The following is a 24,892-nucleotide window of genomic DNA, read 5'->3' on the forward strand; positions in this document are numbered from 1 at the left end:
TTTTTTTTAAATGGAACACCCTGTATATTATTGCATGTTTGGCTTCCTTTCAGATCACTTTACATAATCCTAAGACATGAGTAAATATATTTCGATAATTTCAGAGATTTTAACAAATAAATAAAAATTATATATTTTTCAGCCTCTCTCAAAAACTTATTAATAATATAAGAACTGTCCTGAAATCAAAACTATATTAGATATTTACTTTATACGGACTGTACTTATTTGCTATAAATATGGAAATCGTAAATCATACAGAATGTTCAAAATTCTACGCCAAACTTTCTAAAATATAAAATAATTTTTCTTTGTTTTTTTAAAGCCTGTAAATTATGTTTTCAATAGGTGGAGAATTATTGCATTTAGAGTATTTCAAAATTTTTAACGGTTTCGCAGATATTCCCGGTTTTGTATTTCATATGGCATTTTCCACAGCAAATTTTTATCAAAGCCACCCATGATTTTTCTCTCATATTTTACCATTGAAAGCAATAATATACAGGGTGTTCCATTTAAAAAAAATCATCCAGATCCACTCACACTTTTTGAACCACCCTATAGAAGTTAATATATTTTCCGGAAATACATTTTTTTTCTAAAATCTGTAAATTGGCAGGGTTGGCATGATTTAAATCACTAGATTTAAATCAAGTGATTTTTTTAATTTTAATCATGTGATTTAAATAAAAAAATCAACTTTTTAGAACTTTAGAATAAATCGAAAAATAAATGTAAAAGTTAATAAATATGTGTCCTAGAAAACTATAAAAAATATTTCTATATAACATATATGCCCTATATCTATTCGTTTAAATGAAATGTTACACTTGCTATTGTAACGTTTAAATACGTTTAATAAATCGAAAAAAAATTGTAAATGTTATAAAACTATATAAAAAAATGATTTGTATAACACATATACCTACCACATATCTATTCAATTAAAATGTTGGACCGATTTTTGAGGTAATTTCATGTGAATCCATGACTTCTAAACGGCAGGGATTTATTTTGAAATTTATTTACAAGTGACAAAAAATGCTGTTCGAATACATTTCATTCGCAATCTCTAGTGCAGAAAAAGGTTCTTTTAATGTTAGGCTATATCTTCAAATCGTTGTCAGAAAATATGCTGTTTTATATCTTTTTATTTTACACTTTGACAATAGATAATATTAATTTCATTCTCGACTTAAGACTATTTCCGAACAATAGTGTATTGTGAAGGAGTAAAAATTATACTTTTTTGACGATGTTGTACGTTTGAGGGACTATCGTAAACAGGGAGACACAAAAGTACATTTTTACTCGAGTAGAATATACTATATTTTTACAAATTAAACATTACAAATCGTCGGTTTACAAGCAAAACACACTAAGTCCAATTATTTTTTATTTTAATTTATTTATATCATTTGATTAGATTTCTCCCAGAATATAGATCTAAGGGTTGTTCACCACATACGACACGGAATATTGTAGCTAAACGATTAGATTTTTACAAATTGTAAGTTTTGGGTTCGTTGAAGGACTATTAGAGCTAAAATTTAAAAATATTTTTACAAGATACAGAGTGTCCCAAATAAATAAAAAATATCAAAGTTGTATTTTTTTAAATGGAACACTCTGTATATTATTACATTTTTAGTTTCTACGATTAAAATAAAGGTAAATTTGATTAAGGTTTATTTCACTTAAACCTTACCGTTTTTGAAATATTTTCAATTTTGTGAAATTGCAGTATAAATTTTAAGGCTTCATTTCTCCAAAAGTATCAAAGTTTTTAATACTAAATATTTACTGAAATTTATTTATTGATCAGTTATTGTGTTGCAATAATAAAAGTTTTACTACCTTATACAGAGTGTCTAAATATTTATTTTAAATAATTATTAGCTTTAAACGGCAATAACTTTTTAAATTTAAATAGAACACCCTGTATATTTTATGAGAATCAGGTGCACAATTTAATTGTCTATCAAATTGTATTATACCATTTTTTAGCTATCTCTTCAAGTTTCCGTAGAAAATGAATTTTATTGTAATTTAGAACTCATTTATCAATATACTCATGGAATACTGACATTTTAGATTATTTTTAAAGATGTACTAAATTTTAAAAGAGTACATATACTAATATTGTTGATATAGTTTGTTTATTTCATTAAAAAATAAAAAACAACTGTTTAAATATTTGTTAAAGAGGATCAATTAATATGATTCCATTATTCAAACTACATTAATTGACTGTTTGCGTTGATTAATAATAATTGCTCCAAATACTAAAAAACTGAATTATGTATGTGTATTAGACAGTGTGGTAAAAAAACTAACACCTTAAAAATGATATTTCATTTTTTGACAAATGCTTATTTATAACAACAGAGACGTTCATTTTCATAACTTATTATTATATTGATTTCTGATTCAAATCCACATTTATTTAGAATAATTTATTAACGAACACAATTAAGTATGTAATTAATTAGTATTTGGGCGGAAATACTGGTGGTATATTTAATTAATGGTATACTCTTTTATAAAGATCTAAATAGTTTTCTTTTTGTGCATACAAATGGGCTAGTAATATCATCGTTTTACTAAAAACGATAATATTACTAGCCTGTACATTTTGTACATTTGTTGTTTAAAAACAATCCTAAAAATGTCAATATTCCATGGGTATATTGATAAATGAGGTCTAAATTATAAGAAAATGCATTTTCTACGAAAAGTTGAAGGGATAGGTAAAAGGCGTATAATACAATTTGATAGACAATTAAATTGTGCATCTGATTCTTATAAAATATACAGGGTATTCCATTTAAATTAAACAAGTTATTGCCGTTTAAAGCTAGTAATTATTAAAAATAAATTTTTAGACACTCTGTATAAGGTAGTATAATTTTTATTATTGCAACACAATAACTGATCAATAAATAAACTTCAGTAAATATTTAGTATTAAAAACTTTGATACCCTCGGAGAAATGAAGCCGTAAAATTTATACTGCAATTTTACAAAATTCAAAATATTTCAAAAACGGTAAGGTTTAAGTGTAATAAGCCTTAATCAAATTTACCTTTATTTTAATCGTAGAAGCTAAAAATGCAATAATATACAGGGTATTCCATTTAAAAAAATACAACTTTCATATTTATTATTTATTTGGGACACTCTGTATCTTGTAAAAATATTTTTAAATTGTAGCTCTAATAGTCCTTCAACGAACCCAAAACTTACAATTTGTAAAAATCTAATCGTTTAGTTACAATACTCCGTGTCGTATGTGGTGAACAACCCTGTATATCCAGGAGAAATTTACTATACCTTCTAAGAATTATTAGTTTAATTTTTAAATTACTTTTATATTTTTTAAACCATTAAAAATGCATTAAAAATGTATTTATTCGTTTTTGGACTTAGTGTGTTTTGCTTGTAAAACGACGAAATAATTTTTTAATCAATTCCAACTGTTGCAAATAATATAAAAGGTAATGCCTTGTAAGTAATCGAGTAACAATTTGTACACTCGTTGAAATTTTACAGTTTTACAGTTTAATAATATATTTTTGTACTTTTGTGCTTAGGCGAAAAAGTGCTTTACTTTTATGCCTAGGCGTTGAAATTACAAAAATTAATACACTTGTTGCATTTCAAAAAAACTCCTTTTGATCTGAAGCGAGCGACTTTTTTGCGAAATATATTGGTGACCGATGTGGAGAAATGACAAACGCACCCTAGAATTATTAATGTTATCGATATCGGGCAGAGTTATAAAACTTTAGCCATTTAGGAGAGGACTTTAATTGGAAATAAGTCCTAGTCATTTAGAAATCCTATTTAAATAGTGTTTTTTATTAAAATCAAAAAAATCAAAAAAATCTGTTTAAAATCAAAAAAATCTGATTTAAATATAAAAAAAATCTGATTTTTTTGATTTTTTTTTAAAAATCATGATTTTTTCCAACCTACTCTTAGGTGAAAAATGGCTCCCTTAAAGGCATATTTTGCATTATTTTTTATTTGGGCCCCCTTAAAATAAATTTCTGTATCCGCCCCTGTCCTGGTACATACTTTAGGTCTGTACTTAAACAAAATTTTCATGTTTTTTATTCTAGGAGCTACAGATCCCCGACGGAGTATTGCCGGACCCTGTATTTAAATAGTTAGAGAAATTTTAATTATATTCTCGAATAATTTAATATTTTTAGAGCAATAAGGTCAATATAATTATGTTTTAAGAGGGATCCAATGTTTCCTACAGGCTCAATTTACCTATAATGATAATTAATATCCGATAGAAAAACTAATTAATCATCAGCTTTCGCGGGGCCATGTTTGAATGACATATTTTTCTTTAATTTTCTGAATGGTACGTATACCGGGTGCGTCTCAAAAGTGGTTCATCCCTATAACTTTTTTATTTTTTCAGATAAAAAGACGAAATTTGGTATGTCAGTATATGACATAAATTAAGATTGATTGACGTATTCAATTGTTTTTGGTCATTTTCTGTTTCACCGGAAATAACTACAACTTTTGATTTTTAAATGGCACTATGCCTAATTATTTAATTTAAAAATAATTTTTTAAATAAAATAACATTTTAAATTTCAATTTAGAGTGTCATGGTCATAAATTTAACGACAATTTGACTCGAAATATCAAGTGCATGGTACCTAATTATTCAAAAAAATCTTTTTTCAAATATGCTAATAAGCCACCCTCGTTCCATTTAAAAAAATTGAGATATGATTAAAAAAATACGATTTGGACATTTTTTAACCAGCCAGGACAAGACATTCCAAGGCTCATTGATTAAAAATTAGTGCTTTTAACACAGACATTAAAGTAAAAAAATACCGAAGGTGCCATTTAAATATGAAAAGTTGTAGTAATTTCCGGTTTTCCAAATTGCGTTTATTTATCTGAAAAAATAAAAAGTTTATAAGAGTGAGCCACTTTTTAGAAACATCCGGTATAGATTGAAAAATAACATAATTTTATAATCCCAAGATATCTGAAAGATTAAACTCTGAATCTAGATATCAACAGGTTTTACGAGTTGCTTTTGACTTTTTAAAAAATATATATCTACATATACAACAGGCGTTAGGTATGAGCAGTATGAGTAAAATTAAATTCTGATTATTGATATTTTTAGAGACTTCTTGATTAACTGAAAAAATTTACCTTTTTTGATTAATTCACATTTGATACGCAATAATTCAAAAAAAATAAAGATCAATAATGAATGTTTAAAATATGATAATTCCCCGGATAATTCATTATAACATGGGATAATTCATTATTAAAAATGATAAAAATAGGTTTCAAGCTAAAAAGATCGGTGACCAACTTATACTTAAATATTAAAAAATAGAGACATCCGATTTTAAATTGATCTTAATTCAAAATATTCTCATATTGATACGCATAGAATATTATTAATATAAATTTAATTTATTTCTGACTCTGTCTACAAGAAATACGATTTCCGCAAAAATGTTCCTTTAAAAGCCTCGATATGAGGGAATGGCACTAAGTATATTTTTTTCTTTTAAAACAAATAAAAAACATGTCAAAATAAACTCATAAAACATTAAAAAGAAGTGCTTTTTTATTCCTTATAAGTTTTGGAAGTTGAAAATCAACAGGTTTCCCCAAGTTGTTTTTTGCTATTCGAAAAAAACATTACTAAGTATAATCTGTTTAAATATAATTTATAAACAAGAATATTAACACATCTTATAAGTACTCAAGAGTTTTATACTTTAAAAACAGGACTATAAAAAAAATAACAAATTAAGAAAAATAAATTTTGTAAAAATATTAAGAAACGTAATAACATCCTAGTAAATGTAATAGAAAAAAACAACAATGAATATTTAAAATATCTCTCTAAGAACGTATCTTTTCTAAAAATAAATTTACCTTTATAAGAAAAATCGTTGAATCTGATGGCAAAAAGGAAGAAACTGCTGCTTTTGCCTGAATTATTTTAAGAAAATCTCTACGAAGAACAGTCTCTTAATAATCTAAGTGAAACAGATCATAAATCTGACCGGTTTTCATGAATGAAAACGTCAAATGTTTCGCGGAAATGCCGTTCAATATGGGACAGAGCGCGGACCGTGTCTGATCGACGAGGAAAATCTCGTCCGACTAAACAGATGAAACTAGGCGCGTTTCCATGGATACGACGCCGACCGACGTCGGAAAACGACGCTCGGCGTCGGAGCGCGCCGCCACGCGCCGCTTGTCAAAATTTTGGTTTACTGGGTGCTGAATTGTCGGAAATTAGTTCTTAGCCTTTTACTTTAGAAGATATAATTCCTATAAAGTTCTGGGAACTTTCTAACCCCGATATATATCTCTATAACTTTTATAGAGTTCTAAGAACTTCTACTTAAGATAAATAAATAAACTAGTCAAAACGAATTAGGGATCACTTTGTTAAATTTGTTTTAAACAAGAAAACATATTTATTTAAACATATGAACTTATATATTCCATATATATGAATTAAGTTGGAATGTAGTGTAAGCATCTTGGTGTTCATGGCGAAAAAAGTTGTGAAACTGTTGAAAATTGTATTTTTATTACGTTATGAATGACTACAATATGTATCGAAAACAATGTTAAACAATTTTTATCTTAATTGACAACGGAATTTTTTTTCCTAATAATGTGTGTGTCTTTCGCGGTTTTTACGCACTTCTGCACACCGATTTGGCATAGACTGAATGAGGCTCCGAATAATCTCTTTAGGTAAGGCGTTCCACTCCTCTCGAAGATTTTCTCCCAAAGTTTGAAGATCTGGTGTTTGTGGACGACTTTGTAGTCTTCTCTTTAGTAGGTCCCAAAGGTGCTCAATAGGATTGAGATCAGGGCTATTAGCAGGCCAATCCATAATAATTGTGATATTGGACTCTTCAAGGTATCGAGTAACTAATCTAGCAGTATGAGGCAAAGTGGAATAACATAAATAACAATAAAGCAAAATGGAATAACATATAGTTCAAGAATCTCATCTCTGTATCGTTCAGCATTAATTATGCCGTCTAGAAAGACATGCAAGTTCATACGCCCATTTAAAGTTATACTTCCCCACACCATGACGGAACCTCCACCAAAATGAATCGCTTCTCTGACTGTTGTGTCCAGATACCGTTCATTCGGTCTTCTGTAAACTCTCCGCCGGGTATCATTATGATTTAGTCTGAAACGGGACTCACTTTTAAAAAAAAGAAGTGCCTCCACTGATCCACGACCCAGTGAAGATGTTCTTGAACAAATCCTTCGTGCCCTACGATGATTAGCAGTTAAATGCGGCACAACAGCTGCTCGACTTGATCGAATGTTAACTTCATGCAGCCTATTTCTTATAGTCAGTTGAATTTCGAGTTCCTCTGGCGATCGTAAGAATATTTTGTAAGTTCCTGGCGCTAAATGTTCCTTTAGGAAGAGTGGTTTGAACAAGATACCGATTTTCCCGCCTTGTTGTCCGCCTTAAGGTTGATTCTCACTTATACCTTCAATATCAGCTCGCAGCTCCCTTCCGTTTACATAAAATATTATATCATGTAAATGAATAGGACAATGCACACTATCCGTTCCGTTTCCCTTCCGTTCATTTTCCATACATTTTTTTGGCGAACTGACTGAAGCGTATCGGAAACAGTGTTGTCAAGCTCTTACATTTGTAACAGCTCTGTTAAAATTTTGCTGATATTTATTTATTATTTTACCGATTCAGATTTTTAAGATTCAAATTTTTAAAATAAAACTTTCGTAATGATATAAATTGTACAATAAAAAGTATGGAATTGATACGGAACGGAAGCTTACGTATAGCGTCAATACAATAAAAAATACGGAATGAATATGGAATGGATATGGAATGGAAACGGAAGGTATAATGCATGTATAGTGAGAATCAACCTTTATTCGTTGAGGATATGGTCTGCGGACATCAAAACCATAGTCTCTGTGTCCATTCCATAGTCTGGAAATGACCGATTGTGTAACATGAAAAAGCTACGACACATATCGTTGCGACCGATCCTCCTTCAAGAAAGTTGTGGCTCTGATGACTTCTTCAGTATGTAAACACCGCCTTCTAACACCGTTTGGCCTTCCGAAAACATTAAAATTGGTCATATTTAACACCAATTTTGACCATCAAGAAGGCAAAATCATACTAAATTAGAAACTGATTTTATGGAATTTATGCGTTTTCGAGTGCGTCTTTATTTTTATTTCTTATGACGGGAAAGAATTTAGTTTTTGTATCAGTTTATGCATGAAGATAAACAAAATTGTTATTTTACTTTCCGTAACCTTCCTTTCTGTACAAGTCGACAACTAAAGTGTTGCCAGTCGAGAAGTTGGTGTAAATAACAGCGACAAATCTAATAGACAATAATAAAACTTCATAAAGGGAGGTTACAGTTGGAAGGAAAACAAATAACGCATTATCTGTTACAACGATCGGTTTCGATTGAGCCAATAAATTACATTTCTATCGAACTGATCTAACAAAATTGCTCAATTACTGTAAATGTTATTATTAGTTGTCACTATCAGTTCAAATAAAATCTAATCGTAATTCCCGAGAAATTATATTTAATCGTGCGAATAATCAGGATCGTATTATCCAGTAGATTTGTAAGCCAAACTTGTTATTTCGTTTACTGACTTATTAAAAGTTTATAAAAAGAATAAGTATAGGAAGGCTACGGCCTGATTTCAACTATCCTTATTTTTTTGTCTCGGAATAGTTGGAGACTGAGTTTTGTGAAGGTCTTGCTCTAGTATTAGATTAGATTAGATTCTTCGAGGTGGCTTTCTTTCTAGATTTACTCTAGTATACCAGGTGGTGCATTGACGTGACGTTGGAAACAGAGGAACTAATCCCATACAAATTTTGAACTGTCCAAAAATGACTCCCCTATTGATTTTACAGCCCAATCGAAAATAGGTTTTTAAGGTACGCGCACACTGACCAGCGCACGGTGGGGTATTTGCATGAAAAAGATGATCGAAATTCGAAAAAGCAAATGTGTTTAAGATTTCCCAAAAAAAGATAAATGATAAGTTAAATCATGTGTGCTATGGGTGGGTTTAGTTGCATTCATTTGTTTCAACGAAACGTCAAAGTTGTTACTTCTCACAGATACGAGGTAAATGGCTAAATTTTATGTTTAAAATTATAAATTGTTGTTGTTCTTGTGCTCTTTTTACATTTATATTATTGTTTTGATTGAAAATGGCTCAGCAAGCTGCAGGTATGTATTCTACAAAAACGTATTATTTATTTTGATATTCTCTATACTAACGATGTGTTTTTGCAACTAAAAGTTAGGCGTTCAGAAAATTTGATTAAATTTGTGACATTTTTATTATACTTAGAGATTTAGTTGCGCATTTCGCAGAATTCAGCATATTGTCTATATACGTTTTACTTAGTAAACATTGGGTTTTCATACAGTAAAATAAAATACTACGACTTTTTGCGACTTTGCTGATAAAATAAGAAAAACATTCTTGGTTTCCTCTAATTTGCCAATCAGTGATATACTAATGCGAGGTGTAAACCGCGATGGCATTGTGTACAAAGCGATCACATTAGTGCCATTAGCAGTATAGCACAATTTGACATTAATAACGACTTTAGTGGTATGGGCATTGCTCGCGGATCAGTCGTAGCATTAGTAGTATTAGTTGCGATATTATTACTGGCGTTAGTGGCATTGACCGTGGAAACACTGGAACACTGATTTTTCTTTCTTTTTTTAGGATCGACGAATTATCCTTTATTTTGTTCATATTATTTCCTCTTTAATTGAAAATAGCAATAATTTATATAACGTCTACATAAAAAAATTTCGTTGAACTATCTGTGTCAAATACCCCACTGTGCAGCGCCGCACTCGCCTTATGCCGCAACCGCACATGCGGCATTTGGCGATCTCCGATCAAGGCTTCCCCGATTTCCTATGTGTGTGGATGGGAAAGTCGGAGTTCAGCGACTCGATCGACGACGAGAACGAGCGCTCGTCTCTATGTTGTTGCTATCAGAGCCCGCATGTGTGGATGGAAAGGCGAAGTCCGATCACGAGCGCTCGGCAGTTGACGAGCGCTCGGAGTTCGCTAAATGCCGCATGTGCGGTTCCGGCATATATATATATTACATGTTAATGTCGACATTAGCCGGACATCGGACTTTAACCATAACATATACACTTGTAATTGGTAGTTTACTGACAGACGATATAAAAAGTACCGGTTTTTTTCTTTGTCTAGAAACCAGCGTGTTATTATTGTAATTTGTAATACTGTTTATTAGTTGAGAATCAATATAGTTGATTAAGAAATATCGAGTGCATTATTTCTATATAAATATATTACAGGATTTCAGTCATATCGCTGGAAATTTTTTTTAGTTTGTAAAATCGTACGGTTAAAAGAAAACTGCTTAAATGTCGAAAAACGTTTAGAGAAAGAATTGACTTAAAATATAAAAAAATGTGAAATAAAACTTTTAGAAATGTATATGTGTATATATGTATTTATATTTTTGTGACATTATTATTTAAGTGTCTTTTAAATCCTACCGTGGAAAAGTTGTGTAAAGAACATTGACTGGATTTTTAGTGAAATGGCACTAGACCACCTGTTTAAAAATGTAAGGGTAGGTTTCGTTTGAACATAATTTGTATTTATTTTTAGATCTTGTAAGAAACCAATTAAATTTGGTCGCGTCTTAAAAAAAATCGACTCAATATTTTTAGATATTGGCCTCCCTACAATAATAACCACGAGCCGCCACTGGAATTTAGATTGGTTTACATTTGAAAACGATTAGTTAAAATAAAGCCATTGGTAGTCTGAAATTCTTTTGGTATCAACAGCGAATCATTGTCTGCCACATTCAAAAGAAACATTGATAATGCTTAATGTTTCTTTTGATTGATACTTTGAATGATTATTAAAATATATTCGATACCAATTAAACTTTTAGTTACGTAATCGAGGGCGCAATTTTTAAATTCATTGTTGCCAACCATAGACATATTCAGCGCCGGGCTGTCTAACTGGAATTTAAATTTCACGCTGAGGATTTAGGTGGTAGCTCTGCTGAAAAAATGTCAAGTTGCCACATTTATTTATTTATTTCCTGACATTGTCATTCGTTTTGACACTTTAGTTTTTATTACGAGTTTTTGGTTTAAATCAATTGTGATGTTATATTTTAAGCTTAAAAATTTTTACTAACAGACCTTGCAGTCGAACATTGTTCTTTTTAGAACCTCTTTTAGTGCGAAGTGTACAAGATAGCTTAATAGCCGTAAAACTCATTGCAACTTTATTAGAATATGTTTGAACCAGAAAGTGGTAGTAAGGGTCCCTTAAGTGCTGTTAAGAAAGTGAGTTTTGTTGAAGTAAATAATAACTGTTTATATATTTATAATTAATTTATTTTTGTTTCCTAAAATATTTTGATTAAAATAAAATATGTAAAAGTGGGCAACGCTGTGCCGGTCAAGCGTAATCACGTGACTAAAAGTTTATTTGATATGAACTACATATAGAAAAACTTAATTTCATTAAAAAGTTTCTTGTACGCAATTTGAGTCATATTGTGTTTGTTTATTAAAGCCGGTCTTGTCCTGTAGTAAAGTATAAAAACAAATTGCTGATTTTTGAATGCACGTACACTGGCACAGGCGAATTTAAAATCAAAAACTATTATTTTACGTTCGCTTGTCCATTAATTATTCCTACCGTTGAAATCCGAGTATTTCTCTGGATTTCAAATAAATATTGGAACGGAATGATAAATGCGTTTTACGATTTTAACTTTTAACGAGAGAAAAAAACGAAACAAGCTTACTTCATACATATTTTAGTTGAATTTCAATGTTTTTGTAGGGATTTTCGAATATGAAATCAACCCCTGGATATAAATTACACTTCCTCATTTTTGTTTTAAATTACCTTACTAATATTTTGTCATTATTTTCAGTCAATCGCTTATGAAACGTTACGCTTACATTACGGGTTTCCAAAAACTTATGGAAACCCTAGTCTTGTCTGAACCGGGTATTAGGGATTATATCAGTCCAAGAGAATATTTTCTTTCAATATCTGTATATCGAAACGAATGTAGAATGTTTAGGAGGGGAGTTAATCATCGCGACCTTACAGATCTATTGTATATTCCCTTCATACTTTCATACAGTTTCAGGGCTTTAACAAAAGCCAGAATCTGAGACGGCTCCAGAGGCCAGCTCTTCATCCTCGACATCAGCCGTACCAAAGTTCATGGCACGAATGGTCGTCGTCTCGACGCACTCAGTGATAAGGTGTTCTGGTGTTTCCCCATTTTCCCCACAGAATCTGCATTCGCCGTTGTTTATCAGCTTCAGCGTACTGAGGTGTTCGTTGAGGAGACAGTGTCCTGTTAGAAACCCCGTGACAATCCGAAGATTGTTTTTACTTAACTCGAGGAAACCTTTGATTTCTCTCGGTCGTAATTCTAAGGAACTTTTTCGAGTGTCTTAGGCTGTTGGAGGACACCCATTCCAAGTTACGGATGGAGTCTTCATCGATCATCTTGGATCGAAACGAAACACCAATTTGAATACCGGGTGATGCGTCATTGTTGGAAACAGAAAATCGCATGCAAATTTTAAACTGTCCAGATATTGGCTCCCCTGTTAATATAGGTTTCTGCCCTGTTAATATAGGTTTTTTAAAAGTCTGCGTATGCCGAATACACATACCAAATTTGAACAATTTTGGACAAGCCAATTTTAAGTAATTTAAAAAAAAACTGCATCCATTTTTAAATTAAAACTGAACAGGTAACAATGCAAAACCAGGCAAATGTAAACGTACCTTAAGTCGTCAACCTATAATTTTGTAACTGTCTAACTCTATTTTCTAAACGTTAAACAACCTATTCCTAACCTAACCTAACACACTATGCGAGAAACAATTCGAAACATGTCAAGGTCGCATTTCGTCGCCCAAATTTAACGCATTTTGATTTATTTCCAGTTGTCTTGACCCACTTCGGTTTGCCTCGACCTACTTTCTATTCTTAAAAGCGCTAAACTACTCGTGAGGAGGGCATGGGGGATTTTTAATGGCGGTTTTTGTTGCCTCGTTCAATTTTGTTTTGTTTTGAGTTATTTCCAAAACGTGGCGCTATTGGTATCGGAGGCAAAGGATTTTTTTTTCATAAATCTCAGTGAAATAGGTAAACCTAGACGTTTCTAAAATAGTTGTTACGCTAATATTTCGTTAATTGCATCTCGTTTTATGTTATATTGATATATATTTCACAGAATTAATATTTGAATACGCGTTTATTATACCGGGTGCGTCTCAAAAGTGGCTCACCCCTATAATTTTTTATTTTTTCAGTTAAAAAAACAGATTTGGTATGTTAGTATATGACTAAATTAGTTGTGTTTCTGTTTCACCAGAAATGACTACAACTTTTGATTTTTAAATGGCACCATCGGTATTTTTTTACTTTATTCGATAGAAAATGATACGTCACGAAATATTTCTCGAAATATTTCGTAAAACATTTCGGGGATAGTGTAGCGGCTAGTTAACAACTTATACTAAGTTGACCTTTGACTGGTTTTGCATTATTACCTCTTCAGTTTTAATTTAAAAATAGATGCAGTTTTCCATAAATTACTTAATTGACTTATTACTTATCCAAAATTGTTCAAATTTGACATGTGTATTCAGTACAGATGAGCAAGAAATCGCACATTGCTATTCAATCGCAGCAATTTTAGAATCGCAAACGCAACCTTCGACTGGCTCTCATAGGAACCAGCGATTGCGATTGCTTCTATTTGCGAGTTTCAATTTAGGCAAACAGTATTACGATAACTGCGATTTGCGACGTTGTTGCGATTTGCGATATGCGATTCTGTTGCGATTTGCGATTTTGCTGCGATTGTGATTTAGTAGATTTGCGATATTGTTGCGAATGTGATTTGGTGGTCTATTGAAGCATTTTATAGTAAAATGCGATTGAACTTCTGACACAGGTCGGGCGTCACAAAATTGCGACCATGTTTTTTAATATTTTGAAATAATTTTTGTTTCACTTTATTAAGGAAGCTTCCGGACATGCTCGTAATTAGTTTTAAAATCGATTTGAATACATTTAATGCTAAAAAATTACTTATAAAATCATGTTTTTTTAGGGCGTTTTAGGGGTAAATTTGAAACAGTTTGAGTTGAGTTTGGGGAAGGAAATATAATTATAAGCACGTCTTAAGATGTATACAAACAAATAAAAAAAGATCGTGATGAAAGGTCACATGGTTTTTGCAGCATTTTGTGACAACCAAACCCTTACAAATGCTAGGCTAGCGCTAGTGGGAAGGAGAGCCTTAAGCGTGACAAATAGATTTTTACACCTAAGAAATAGGTTTTTACACGTAACACATAGATTTTTACACGTAAAAAATAGATTTTTGCACGTAACACATAGCTTTTTACACATAAAAAATAGTATTTTACGCGTTAAAAGTAGTTTTTTACACTTTTTACACGTTAAAAATAGTTTTTTTTACGCGTGACAAATAGATACTTACACGTAATAAATAGTTTTTTACATGTAACAAATAGTTTTTTACGCGTAATAAATAGTTTTTTACACGTACCAAGTAGTTTTTAGACGTAAAAAATAGTTTTTCACAAGTAAAAAAAGTATTAAAGTATTATTTTTTTTACAAGTATTTTATAGTTTGGTAGTTACTTTTAGTAGTTTTTTACGCGTAACAGAACGTAAAAAATAGATTTTTGCACGTAACAAATACGATGAGCGTAATAATCATGAAGCCGGATCTTGGACTAGTAGAGTAGTAAAAGCAATCTATTTTTGATACTAGGGTTTTAACCAAGCTTCGAAAAAAGTCTTTCAATTATTTCCTTCGACCATTTATAAATAAAAAAGACGCATTTCGTCGAAAAGGTCAGCAGTTTGATATTTATCGAAACGAAAAGTCAAAAACGTAACGATATTAAGTGCGCACACGAGTCCTGCAGCTCGTCTAGCTCTAGCTTTGGCCGAATCGAACTCATTGCCGTATTGCTTTCAGCAGGACAGGCAAAAGCTTTCCGAACCGAAACGCAATTAATGACAGAGCCGTCTGGCCTCGTTAGTTGGAGGTTAATGTGCAATAGTTGAGAAAGGCAACGGGATTTATTATAGTTTCGCAATAAAACGGGAATATAAAATATTATGTAAAATACACTCACCGGCACGAAAAACGGACACCTTAAAATTTTTATGTATTTTAAAGTTTTATAATATAATTGTGTTTTAGTGGGCCAATTTTGATGATTTTTTAAGCAGTGTATTGCCAAATTATTTGACTTTTTAGTGTCTATTTTTAAATTAAAATTGAAAGTTCCCATCTGTCAGTTATACGAGGGAACACAAAGGGTTATTATTTTGATAAATGTTTGGAATATGTTAAGACAGCAAGGAATCTAAAAATCAATTTATCACTTATGTACATTGTACAGGGTGGCTCGAATTCGACGCTCATCATTGGGATTTCTGAAACCGTAAAAGATACAGGATCGGTTAAATGGAGGCAAAGTTGCGCAATTTGATGCTCAATAAAATGCCGTATTGCATTTTGAAAAATTCCGAATGCTTCCGAATATATTCGAAAAAAAACGGAATTTTCAATTTTGTTTTCTATTGTTTCCTGGCTTTATTTGTTAAGATAACTTAAAATGAAAAACACATTTTCATGACCACTTTTTCTGCTGTATAACTCTGTGTGATTAAATATTGAATCTGACGTTTCGGCTTCTGGCGACCATCATCAACTTAATTTTTTTTAAATACGGACCTGATTTTTTTTTTCAATTTAATTAAATCCTTTCATCACTCTTAAAACACTATATATAGTCACTATGATACTTGCCGACGTTTCGTACAGAAAATTCCATCACCAGAATATTTTATGCAAAAAAAAATAAAAAATAAAAATGCAATACGGCATTTTTATTTTTTATTTTTTAACTTCTCTTTAACTTTTTTTATTTTTTAACTTCTCTTTTTGTAACTTCTCTTTCTTTTTGGCATTTTATTTGAGCCCAACACAATAATAATATATGATTTTTCAATAACAGTGACATTACATAGATCATAAACACGAAATAAACACGTAAACACGTAAAAATTACGAAAAACTATTAGTATCTTCTGCAAAAGCTAATATCTCAAAAAAAATAAAACTATTGAGATGAACCAAAAAACAAACCATCGAGAAAAGATGATAAAACGATTTTCAAATTCCTTGCTTTTTTAACATATTCCACAAGGCATTCTGAACTATCACCAAAATAGCAACATTTTGTGTTCCCGCGTATAATATTGACAGATGGAAACTTTCATTTTTAATTTAGAAAGAGATACTAAAAAGTTAAATAATTTAGTTACAAACTCATACAAACTGCTTAAAATCAATCATCAAAATCGGTCCACTAGAACACATTATACAGGGTGAGTCTTTAAATAAGTGCAAATATTTTTAGGTGTAGTATATTTTTCTACCCCAGAAACACGATTATGAGTTTTTTTTCGCAAAATTTTTTTTGAAAATTTGGAGTTTTTTAAAAAAAAAATTGGATTTTTTTTTAGTTTTTAGTTACAAAACATTATTTCTTTATAATATGGCAACATACGTAGTAGATAAAATTTAGAAGAAAGAAAACCCAAAAAAGATCCAGTGGTCTCACAATTTAAGCAAAAAATATATTTTTTTGGAAATTTTCATAGTACTAAGTTATTTTGAACGTATTTGAAAAACGGTAAAGAGAAAATATGTTTCTTTTATCGAGATCTACCAGCCCTGAAAATATTTGCACTTATTTAAGACTCATCCTGTATAAATCTTTAAAATACATTAAAATTTTAAGGTGTTTTTCGTGTTGGTGAGTGTAGTTTTAAAATCGATATGGAGTGTATTGGGGTGAGCCACTTTTAGAGAGACACCCTGTATATAAAAAAATAGGAATAGATGTAAAGTTATTTGGTATTGTTACTATTTTTGTAGTTAAGTGAACTAATTTTATTAGTTCCTATTTAAGTATTATTTGCGATCTTCTTTTGGGTAAATATATTTTTAACTGGTTTTTAAAATGTTCATCATTGTTTCCCTTTATGGTTCCTTATTATCACAGATAAAACAGACCATCTATTTATTTTTTATTAATTTCGGCTAATGTTTAGCCTTTGGTAACTTCTCTTTCTTTTTGGCAGAATACTTAAAATTTTACTGGCTTTCTAGCAAGTATAAGCAATAATTCTTTATTACAAGTTATTTAGACTTGGATTACTAACGATGATTCAATGTTAAAAAGCCTTAAAGAATTTCTACAATTGCTAACTTTGATATTTTATGCCACTATACATGTGTACAGTGAAGCATTAACAAGAAAAGCATACATTTACCTATTAAGAAAGCGCCCGTCTATTCAAATTTTCCCTTTGGCGCGTTTAGTTGACAACAGCGCCATTTTTAGTTTGTGAGAATCTTTGGAACTATCGTCTAAACGATTATGGCGCCACCATACGGAGAGCTCTGAAAGTAAGCATATACAGGTTTCTGTTTTTTACTATGTGATAGTGGCGCCACCATGAGTTAGATGCTTAAACTAGTCATTTATAGATTTCTATAAAAAATATATATTCTTCCCTTGGTGCTATCTAACGTTAAATAGCTCAACTTCGATTAAAATTTGCTGAGAATTTTATAGAAATCTATAATTTTTAGTTCCCAAAAAGTGTTTACTGATATATATAATAAAATTTTATACTAATATTGATTCTAACGTGATTCTAACCCTACAAAATATATATTTTTTATGTTTTTTTCTCTTCTTTTAATTAAAAGTAAAATAAATGAGTTTATTTTCAGTTTGATCTGGTTTGATACCAAATCTACTGGTTAAATTAAAATGTACGATCTATATAATATATTTTATAACTAATTTTTAATAATATTTAACTACAATTTTATTCGTAAATTTAAGTGTAATCTGGTAAAGATAATGAGTATATATTAAAGCAACATTTTTTATTACAGATATACCCAGATATGTGATACAGTGGTAAGATCTTCTTAAGAAGATAAGAAAGGAGAATACACTAAGAAAAATGGAAAGAAATGAAATTTTCTTTTGGGAAGATATCACAGATAACAATGTTATCTGTGAAGATATGAACTTGCGTAGAATTTCATAAGAGAGCCCAGAGATATGGGAGAGCCTCACCGATTGTACTCTGCTTCTCATTGAAAGTGTGAAAGCCAGAAAAACGTAAAGTTGGAGCAACAAGATTGGAATCCTGTGGAAAAAACATATCTGTGAAATGGTTTCTGCTTTTAATTGTTGCCTTCAAATTATTCCTGCAAATACCTACCTCTTCAGGAAAGTTACACTTCGTTAGGAAAATGTATTATTGCCATGAAGAGATTCAGTGGTATAAGGTAAACTTTTTTTCACATTATTTCAATGTGTTTTTTGATTTGTTACAATTTTCTGTAAAGTGAATAGTGAAACGACATGAATGAAATTATAATATGCCAGAAAACACACATACCTTTATTTTCTTTTACTGTATAAATATTTTTTATGAGATTTCTGTATAATAATTGAAGGATCCAGTCCAGTGGAAAAACATGATAAGTGCCAATTTCTTAGTTTTAGAGTTTTACAATATTATAGTAGGTCTAACTAGTTCCTACAAATGTATAAACTCTGCAGGACATAAGTAGTTAAATCCTGTGATAGGTATACACCTAGTAAAAATAAAAATATACATACACGGAAAGAACCTGTTAACCATCAGCCAGGCAGGACTGTCCTGTAACATTAGTAAAATGGTGCTTATTACACGTTTTTCCCCTGGACCCTTCAATTGTTGCTTTATGTACATATATTTTAAAGAAAAACAATTTTTAATAGAAAAATTTAACCTTACATGTATTTTCTTCATATTTATTTTAACTGACGTTTCTTTTTTAAAATCTACCATATTTTAGGTTTTCTATTGATATCTTCATTCTTATTTTGTTATAAAATATAGAGACAATAGTAGCATACATTTAAATTAAGTAAGAGTTAAATATATTTTTACTTTAAAATTGTAGTTTTTAAATGAAATGCTGTTGATTTTCTGGAATTTTTATTTCAAAAATTCCAAAAATACCGAAATATCATATCAATGGTCTAGTACGCAAATGTTGGAAGTGCATTTTCCAGCAAACAAATAATTTAGGCAAAAATTTTCTTAAGCTCACCAGTGGTGAGTAAAATATTCAAGTTTGCTGGTGCTAGAGCCATTTTCCGTTTGTGTTAAATTACGAAGTATAATCAATAACGTGAATTTTGTGGTGGTGAACTTATAAAATTTAAAATTCATTCAAAATGTCAAACTCAAAACATAAATTTTTGTACTTACAACATTTGTGAACTAGACCATCAATATGGTCTATTAAAGTTATATATTAATACTTAGTTAAAAATGAAAGTTGGTCCTTAAACAGGGTCCGGCAATAGTGCGTCAGGCATCTGTATCTTCTAGAATAAAGAACTTGGGAATTTTGTTTAAAACTTCTATAGGGTGGCTCAAAAAAGTATAAGTGGATCAGGATGATTTTTTTAAATGGAACCTTAAAATGGTATGTCATTGCATTTTTGGCTTCCTTTCAGATCACTTTTCATAATCCTAAGATATGAGTAAATATATTTCGATAGTTACAGAGATATTTATTACCAATAAATAAAAAAAAAGAATTGTTTTTAACCTTTTTTAAAAAAATTATTGAAAATACAAGAAACGTTCTGAAAGCAAAAGATATATTAGGTATTTACTATAGATAGTCCTGTATAGAACACCCTGTATATTATTTTTTCAATAAAGGGAGAAATAAAAAATGAACATTTTGTGTATTTAGAGTATTTCAAAATTTCATATGCCATTTTCTACAGGAAATTTTTATCAAAGCCACCCAATGATTTTTCTCTCATATTTTACCATTGAAAGTGCCATATGAAATAATAGTATGTGTATCTTAGAAACCACTAAAAGTTTTGAAATACTTGAAATACAAAAAATGTTCATTTTTTAACTCTCCATCTAATAAAAAATAATATACAGGGTGTTCCATATAAAAAAAAACAAAGAAAAGTTATTTTATATTTTAGAAAGTTTGGCGTAGAAATTTGAACACCCTGTATGATTTGTGATTACGATATTTTTAGCAAAGTAAGTATAAACCATCTAAAGTAGATATCTAATATAGTTGTGATTTCAGGACAGTTCTTGTATTTGTTTTAAATTTATTAAGGAAGGTTGAAAAAATATATATTTTGCATTTATTTATTAATATCTCAGAAATTATTATCGAAATATATTTACACATATCTTAGGACTATGTTAAGTGATCTGAAAGGAAGCCAAAAATGCAATAATATACAGGGTGTTATTACCGTTAAAAAAATCATCCCGGTCCACTCATACTTTTTTGAGCAACCCTATAGAAGTTTTTTGGTTCACACTTTAGGTTTACACGTAAACAAAATTCTCGAGTGTTTTATTCTAGGAGCTATTATCTGACAAACGAATCTAAAACAGCGGAAGGAATTCGGGCAAAAAAAGTCGATGTTGTCACGTTTAATTATAGAAAAGCAAAGTTGCTCGATATTACCTATAAATTGAATATATTTTAGTTCATTTCAGCATACATAATTATATACATATATGCTAATATGTTGACGTAGTTCTTATTGTAATAATGTATATTTATCTAATTAACAGTTTTCGTTCATTCTGCCTATTATAAAAGGTAAAGTATTTCCTTAAGATAATGTCCGCTTAGGGTAAGCTGGCAACGCTGACAAAATTCATCATGGCATCCCGGATTCAACCAGTCTGATTGGTCGAGATTCTCGCAAGTCTTGCCGCCATAACCCCCAACTTTATGCCCCTCTCTAGTAATAGTAGAAACAGTCACTACTATTGAAAAATCCAGTGGCGATGTTATTGTATTGTGTTTTATATCTTTAACTTGATTTGTGTTTATTGTAATTAGTACAAGTGTTTTAACAAATATTACTATATTTGGCAAATGACTAAACAAAATGTAGGTACATTTAAAGTAAAATAATATTATAAACTTTACTGGAAAATATTATAAAAATTCCTGATATATTTTTATGAAACACCGCACGCTCGTGGATTTTTTATGAATGAAATCGGTTATGATTTTAGAAAATTGCGATCCCCTCACCGTTGCCCCGTTGTTTCAGATCCGATTGTCAGACTGTACAGATGCCCGACGCACTATTGCCGAACCCTGTATACTGTAGATAATTTGTGATTAAATATTTGAGTGAAAATTTCACACCTCTACTTTTCAACCAATAACATGCTTTAATGTTGACTAGTTACCATGGCAACTGAAAAAATTTCCGGAAATTTTTTCGAGGCGCCACGAAACTTTAGTGGAAATTTTTTTACAGTTGAAAAGGTAAACATAAGATCTACAATCATAATGTGAATGAACTACAATATCTATATATTGAAATATTACCCATTTGAGTTTTAGCATTTGATGTAACTAATTAAAAATATAATAATATTTGTTAATATTATTAACAAATTGAAATTATTTTAAAATGTCATGTTGGATTAATATTTTTTTTTCAAATTTAGGTGTGAAATTTTCTTACCGAATACCACGCAAGCTTAAATTATTCCTGGAAATTTTCTTTCGGGCACGAATATTTTAGGAAAATTATCCCTCGTCTTCGACTCGGGATAATTTTCAAAATATTCGTGCCCTCAAAAAAATTTCCGAAAATAATTTAAGCTCTTGTGATATTATAAGTGAAAATATCAAACAGAAACCTGATATGGAGCGATGTTTCGGAACACTGTATCACCCTGTATAAAGATATTTTTTTTTTCAGAAATATGCGCAAGTTACTGGAAATATGAACATCTGGTATACATCAGAAAGAGAATTCTATAGAAAAATCAACGAGCAATCCAAGGACTTTTACCATGTGGGCTGCATAATATCTAACAGTAAATTTATATTTACTTGTGTTAATTGTATTTATAAACTATTCTTTTTCTAATAAATCTTATTAAAGTTTTAATGTAGTTTCCTTTGATTCCTTTGAATGGTCTTTAAATTTAAAGAAATACAACTAACAAATAAATAATATTGGTATATTACTGGTTGTGGAAAACAAATCAAAATTTTAAATATAAATTCAATAAATATTAACCTAGTTGCCCTTAATATTAGTAGTATAATTTAGTGATACACAGGGTGAGTTTCCTACGATGTTCTCTGAAACTCGTATCTCGAAATCTACTCGAGATAGAAAGTCGGTTAAATGGGGAAAGAATTGCAGTTTTGTGAGATCATAAACATGCGCCTTTCAGATTTTTGAAAAAGTTCATGGCTTAGTAGATATTTCGAAAAAAACAAATTTTGGCTATTTTAAAAATTGTCCCTAATTCCATTATAATCTATTTTAGACAAAAACTTTTCAGATAAAAGTTGTAGATATTCACATCCTCAATGTGTTTGTGTTCTCCGATTTTTTCTAAAGCCTGTCATTTTTGACATATGACACAAACCAGGGTTGGCATGATTTAAATCAAGTGATTTTTTTAATTTTAATCATGTGATTTAAATAAAAAAAAAAAAACTTGGTTATAAATCAAAAAATAACTGTTAAAGTTATAAAAATGTGTCCTAGAAAACTATAAAAGATATAATTTAATTTAAATGTTAAAACCGTTTAAATGTTGGACCGATTTTTGAAGTAATTTCGTGCGAATCCATTAGACCGCTAAACGCAGGGATTTATTTTAAATTTATGTGACAAAAATTCGCTGTTCGAATACATATCATTCGCAGTCTAGTGCAGAACTAGGTTCTTCTGATATAGAGACTATATCTTCATCCGTCTGAAGAGAGTCTATAATAATCCGAGAATCTATAATAATCATTATCAGGAAATATGTTAATTATTTTATTTTTTTTTTGAAACGGTTGTATTTTTCCAAATTCTTACCGACATTTTGATCTGCAGTAAGTATTTTACACTTTGACATAAGATAATCCTAATTTCATTCTCGACTTAAGAATATTTCCGAACAATAGTGTATTGTTGTTATTGTTGTTTATTAGGAGTAAAAATTATACTTTTTTTGATGATGCTGTACCTTTGAAGGACCATCGTAAAGCTATTCCGGCGTTACAAGGAAGCATAAAAAGTACATTTTTAATTCTAATAGAACATATATACCTACATACTATTTTTTTTAAATATTACAAATCATTTTTTAATCAATTTCAAACATTGCAAATAATATAAACAGTAATCGAGCAACAATTTGTACACTCGTTGAATTTGACACTTAATATCAGTTTAATAATATATTTTTGTACTTTTCTGCTTAGGCGTAACAGTGCTTTACTTTTTATACCTAGACGTTAAAATGACAAAAATTAATTCTTTTGAGACGTTGGAAAAAAAAACGCGAAATATATTGGTGACCGATGTGGAAAAATGACAAACGCACCCTAGAATTATTAATGTTATCGATATCGGGTAGAGTTATAAAACTTTATCCATTTAGGATAGGACTTTAACTGGAAATAAGTCCTAGTCATTTGGAAATCCGATTTAAATATTGTTTTGAATTAAAATCAAAAAAATCTGATTTAAATCAAATAAATCTGATTTTTTTAAAAAAGTCATGATTTTTTCCAACCCTGACACAAACATATGTTTTTTAAATGGAAACCATAGTTGGCCATATGGCTTCATATAAAAAGCGCCATTTTTTCAGCAATATAAGCTATAATTTTTTTTTTTCGAAAAATTGTAGACAAAATTTCGTTAAAAATTATATCATAATTATGCAAACTCAGGGATAGGAAGAGGTGGACCAGCTGCATGGGCCTCCTCGATCACCTGACCTATCCATTTTATTTTTTTTATGCGGTATGGTTAACAACAAAGTTTACAAGAGGTTTTAACAATAAGAGGCGGTACGGGAGAAGTTTAAAGTCTACCGATCGTTCTGTAGTAATTCAGTTTTAAAAAGATGCATTCATGTACTCAAAAAAAGTGTATGTACTTAGTAATATTATTTTTTAAATCTTAGTTTGTGTATGGCAAATTGTAAAAAACTGTTTAATATTCTCTCTTTTTATAAATTATAAATCATAGAAAAATAAGAATACCATACCAACTAAGTGAAATTAGCCAAGAAAGATAAGAATTGACTATAACTCAGTAATTTTTCGAAAAAAAACTTATATAGCTAAAAAGCTTAAAAAATGGCGCTTTTTATGAAGTACCAACTATGGTTTTCATTTAAAAAAACATGTTTGTGTAATATGTCAAAAATGACAGACTTTAGAAAAAATTGGAGAACACAAACTCATTAGGGATGTGATTATCTACAACTTTTATTTGAAAACTTTTTGTCTAAAATATATTATAATGGAATTGGGATAATTTTTAAAATAGCCAAAATTTGATTTTTTTCAAAATATCTAGAAAGCCATGAACTTTTTCAAAAATCTGGAAGGCCCATATTTATGACCCCACAAAACTGCAATTCTTTCCCCCTTTAACCGACTCTCTATCTCCATTAGTTTCTGAGATACCCATAGAGAACATGGTAGGAAACTCACCGTGTATACACTCTTTCATAGAACCATACGCTATTCTATAAAGATTTGATTTCTTTTACCTTAAAAAAGGCGAAAAAATATTTTTCGCAGGT

The 24,892-nt window shown here is 30.2% G+C and overlaps 2 protein-coding genes across 3 annotated transcripts in view; one reads left to right on the top strand and one right to left on the bottom strand.

Annotated features, from left to right (window-relative positions):
* The window catches only part of LOC115875507 (prolactin-releasing peptide receptor-like), a 329,200-nt gene extending 323,044 nt beyond the window's left edge, over positions 1–6,156 (bottom strand). The window contains exon 1 of the mRNA XM_030890983.1: positions 5,941–6,156. The gene's annotated coding sequence lies outside the window, so the exon portion shown is untranslated. The remainder of the gene's footprint in view (positions 1–5,940) is intronic.
* LOC115875498 (beta-alanine transporter) overlaps positions 1–22,236 on the top strand; it is a 934,216-nt gene extending 911,980 nt beyond the window's left edge. For both annotated transcript variants that reach the window (XR_004049013.1, XR_004049014.1), the window contains 2 exons: positions 18,156–18,557; positions 22,045–22,236. The gene's annotated coding sequence lies outside the window, so the exon portion shown is untranslated. The remainder of the gene's footprint in view (positions 1–18,155; positions 18,558–22,044) is intronic.
* Positions 22,237–24,892: the final 2,656 nt, after the last annotated feature.

The sequence above is a fragment of the Sitophilus oryzae genome, unplaced genomic scaffold (genome assembly GCF_002938485.1).
Source record: "Sitophilus oryzae breed Bouriz unplaced genomic scaffold, Soryzae_2.0 scaffold_1389_pilon_pilon, whole genome shotgun sequence".
NCBI classification, from domain to species: domain Eukaryota; kingdom Metazoa; phylum Arthropoda; class Insecta; order Coleoptera; family Curculionidae; genus Sitophilus; species Sitophilus oryzae.